The following is a 5,000-nucleotide window of genomic DNA, read 5'->3' on the forward strand; positions in this document are numbered from 1 at the left end:
CCCTCCCCCCCCCCCGCCCGACTGACGACCCTGCGGGCCCGGCGACCCGGTGTCCCGTTGCCGCGCGGGGAGTGATCCTCGGGGCCGTGCCGGGCGGGCCCAGCGACACGAAGAGAGTGGGGGGGGGGTCGGAGGGAGTGGCACTGGGGAGAGAGGGGTGGGGGAGAGAGTGCCCCCCCCCCCCCCCATTAGGGGCGAGTTTATGCAGTCATCAGAGTTTATACCTAACCTCATGATGCTTTATTAGCCGGATAGGCTGTCTGACCTCGCCCCCAGTCCCTACTCCTTCCACTGGATTCTTCTTATACCCTCTTTTTCTTCGTGCCCCCCCCCCACGCAGGGAGGGTTCCAAGAGGGAGGAGGGAGGGAGGGAGTCCCGGGGCCGTGAGAGAGAGAGAGCCTCATTAGCTGCTAGGTTCACCTCATTAGCTGCTAGCTAACGCGTCAGACCTTTTACATTCTTTAGAGGATTGAAACCTCAGGGCCTTTAACCCCCGTTCACCGTTTACACTCAACGATCCTTCCGAACAAAACCCTTACACATCTGTCCGTCCAACTGACCCCCGAGATACCTAACACGCAGATTAACACGTCAGCGGTGATCGGCGTGTCATAGAGGAGTCACAAAGACGGGCAAAATAGAGTGGTTGAATAAAAAATACTCACTCAATTGGCCGTGATTTAACGTAGCACACAATGATGCAAAGCCCATGCAAAGTCCAGTGGCCCAAGCAAACAAATAAGATAGATCTGGCTCGGCGTTCCTCATCTCCACATCGTCACCCAGCACGCCGACGCCCAATAACAATTCCCCCGCAAATTGTGCACCTCGAGCGGCAGTACTTTAAACGGCGCCGTCTTCGGCGTGGACGGCATGAACCAAGTCGGCAAGCATCGTCACCCAGCACACAGACGTCCACTAACAATTCCTCCCCCCTGCAAATTGCGCGCCGCGAACGGCAGTACTTTCAAGTATGCCGCCTTCGGCGGGGACATCGTGAACCAAATCGGCAGGCAGGCGTCGTCAGCCGGTCGACCGACCCCCAGTTGCATTGCCCCAACGGCCATTGTGCACTTCGAACAGAACAGTGCTTTTAAAATATTCCGCCTGCCGCGTGTACATCATGAAACAAATGGAAAGGACGAACCGGGCGTGCAACCGATGCACGGAGAGTGACAGGTCGTCAAGCAAGTCCGTGGCAATCCGTCGGCCGACTCGGCCGCGGCCAGCAGAGGCGTTTTGGCCCGGGCGCGCCGAACTTTGCGCGCCCTCGGTATGCGTAACACTAGCACATGCCTTCAAAACTCACTACAAAATAACCCCAAAGTATGCCGCCTTCCCCGTGGGCCTTGTTACCAATATCTTGCCCTGCTTCCTGATGCCCTTATGGGGTCGGCTCTGTTCTTGCAGAACCCTCAGGTGGTGCAGAGTCTGGGCCATTTTATCAATATCTTGCCCTGATTCCTGATGCCCTTATGGGGTCGGCTCTGTTCTTGCAGAACCCTGAGGTGGTGCAGAGTCTGCGCCTTGTTATCAATATCTTGCCCTGCTTCCTGAAACCCTTATGGGGTTGGTTCTGTTACAAAACCCTCAGGTGGTGCAGAGTCTGGGCCACTTTATAAATAACTCTGCCTGCATTAGGGTCAGGGTTAGGGTTAGGGTTAGGGTTAGGGTTAGGGTTAGGGTTAGGGTTAGGGTTAGGGTTAGGGTTAGGGTTAGGGTTAGGGTTAGGGTTAGGGTTAGGGTTAGGGTTAGGGTTAGGGTTAGGGGTAGGGGTAGGGGTAGGGGTAGCGGTAGGGGTAGGGGTAGGGGTAGGGGTAGTTTGAACTACTGCCGCTCCAGGCGCGCACTGTGCGTGGGTAATTTTCAGTGGGCGTCGGTGTGCTGGGTGACGATGCCGCCCAGACTCTGCACCACCTGAGGGATCTGCAAGAACAGAGCCGAACCCGCAAGGGTATCGGGAAGCAGGGCAAGATATTGATAACAAGGCCCAGACTCTGCACCACCCGAGGGTTCTGCAAGAACAGAGCCGACCCCATAAGGGTATCAGGAAGCAGGGTGAGATAGTGACACCATTTGTAAAACCGGCAAATCCCACCCAGGAAACATTGCAAAAATTGGCCTCTAATGCTGGAACGTGGGTAAAGCCAAACAAACACGACACGTTTTAAAAGAACGTTACTAAAACAGCCTGGGATATGCCCATGACAAAGGATAGGCCGAACCTCACCAGAAAAAAAGAGAGGGAGACCACGGCAGAGCTGAGGGATAAACATGAGATGGTGATAAAACCAGCAGACGAGGGGAGCAGTAGGGTTACAAATTAATGTCAATATGGGGCCTGCTCCCACTGGGTAATAGACAAAAACATAGAACAGGGTGACAGGAGAGACTGGATAGCACAGAGGATAACCCGTGAGCGAAATAATGGGGTGTATGCAGTTCAATGTAAGGAGTGTACCTTACGGTACATAGGGGAAACAGGTAAAACAGCCTCAGCGGTGATCGACGTGTCAAAGAGGAGTCACAAAGACGGGCAAAATAAAGTGGTTGATTATAGACAATAGACAATAGACAATAGGTGCAGGAGTCGGCCATTCAGCCCTTCGAGCCAGCACCGCCATTCAATGCGATCATGGCTGATCACTCTCAATCAGTACCCCGTTCCTGCCTTCTCCCCATACCCCCTCACTCCGTTAACCTTAAGAGCTCTATCCAGCTCTCTCTTGAAAGCATCCAACGAACTGGCCTCCACTGCCTTCTGAGGCAGAGAATTCCACACCTTCACCACTCTCTGACTGAAAAGGTTCTTCCTCATCTCCGTTCTAAATGGCCTACCCCTTATTCTTAAACGGTGGCCCCTTGTTCTGGACTCCCCCAACATTGGGAACATGTTTCCTGCCTCTAATGTGTCCAATCCCCTAATTATCGTATATGTTTCAATAAGATCCCCCCTCATTCTTCTAAATACCAGTGTATACAAGCCCAATCGCTCCAGCCTTTCAACATACGACCGTCCCGCCATTCCGGGAATTAACCTAGTGAACCTACGCTGCACGCCCTCCATAGCAAGAATATCCTTCCTCAAATTTGGAGACCAAAACTGCACACAGTACTCCAGGTGCGGTCTCACCAGGGCCCGCTACAACTGTAGAAGGACCTCTTTGCTCCTATACTCAACTCCTCTGGTTACGAAGGCCAACATTCCATTGGCTTTCTTCACTGCCTGCTGTACCTGCATGCTTCCTTTCATTGACTGATGCACTAGGACATCCAGATCTCGTTGAACTCCCCCTCCTCCTAACTTGACACCATTCAGACAATAATCTGCCTTTCTACTCTTACTTCCAAAGTGAATAACCTCGCACTTATCTACATTAAACTGCATCTGCCATGTATCCGCCCACTCACACAACCTGTCCAAGTCATCCTGCAGCCTTATTGCATCTTCCTCACAATTCACACTACCCTCCAGCTTAGTATCATCTGCAAATTTGCTAATGGTACTTTTAATCCCTCCGTCTAAGTCATTAATGCATATCGTAAATAGCTGGGGTCCCAGCACCGAACCTTGCGGTACCCCACTGGTCACTGCCTGCCATTCCGAGAGGGACCCATTTATACCCACTCTTTGCTTTCCGTCTGTCAACCAATTTTCTATCCATGTCAGTACCCTACCCCCAATACCACGTGCCCTAATTTTGCCCACTAATCTCCTATGTGGGAGCTTGTCGAAGGCTTTCTGAAAGTCGAGGTACACCACGTCCACTGACTCTCCCCTGTCAATTTTCCTAGTTACATCCTCAAAACATTCCAGTAGATTTGTCAAGCATGATTTCCCCTTCGTAAATCCATGCTGACTCGCAATGATCCTGTTACTGCTATCCAAATGCTCAGCAATTTCGTCTTTTCTAATTGACTCCAGCATCTTCCCCACCACTGATGTCAGACTAACTGGTCTATAATTACCCGTTTTCTCTCTCCCTCCCTTCTTAAAAAGTGGGATAACATTTGCTATCCTCCAATCCACAGGAACTGATCCTGAATCTATATAGAACATTGAAAAATGATCTCCAATGCTTCCACTATTTCTAGAGCCACCTCCTTAGGTACCCTGGGATGCAGACCATCAGGCCCTGGGGATTTATCAGCCTTCAGTCCCATCAGTCTACCCAAAACCATTTCCTGCCTAATGTGGATTTCCTTCAGTTCCTCCATCACCCTAGGTTCTCCGGCCCCTAGAACATTTGGGAGATTGTGTGTATCTTCCTCAGTGAAGACAGACCCAAAGTAACGGTTTAACTCGTCTGCCATTTCTTTGTTCCCCATAATAAATTCCCCCGTTTCTGTCTTCAAGGGACCCACATTTGCCTTGACTATTTTTTTCCTCTTCACGTACCTAAAAAAACTTTTGCTATCCTCCTTTATATTATTGGCTAGTTTACCCTCGCACCTCATCTTTTCTCCCCGCATTGCCTCTTTAGTTAACTTTTGTTGCTCTTTAAAAGAGTCCCAATCCTCTGTCTTCCCACTCTTCTTTGCTATGTTATACCTCCTCTCCTTAATTTTTATGCTGTCCCTGACTTCCCTTGTCAGCCACAGGTGTCTCTTACTCCCCTTAGAGTCTTTCCACCTCTTTGGAATAAATTGATCCTGCAACCTCTGCATTATTCCCTGGAATACCTGCCATTGCTGTTCTACCGTCTTCCCTGCTAGGGCCTCCTTCCAGTCAATTTTGGCCAGCTCCCGCCTCATGCCTCTGTAATCCCCTTTGCTATACTGTAATACAGACACTTCCGATTTTCCCTTCTACCTTTCCATTTGCAGAGTAAAACTTATCGTGTTGTGATCACTGCCTCCTAACGGCTCTTTTACCTCTAGTCCCCTTATCAGATCAGGATCATTAAAAACACTCACTCTATTGGCCGTGATTTAACCTAGCACACAGTGTTGCAAAGCCCACGCAAAGTCCAGTGGGCCAAGCAAACAAATAAGATAG

Source organism: Rhinoraja longicauda, unplaced genomic scaffold (genome assembly GCF_053455715.1).
Source record: "Rhinoraja longicauda isolate Sanriku21f unplaced genomic scaffold, sRhiLon1.1 Scf001284, whole genome shotgun sequence".
Lineage (NCBI taxonomy): Eukaryota > Metazoa > Chordata > Chondrichthyes > Rajiformes > Arhynchobatidae > Rhinoraja > Rhinoraja longicauda.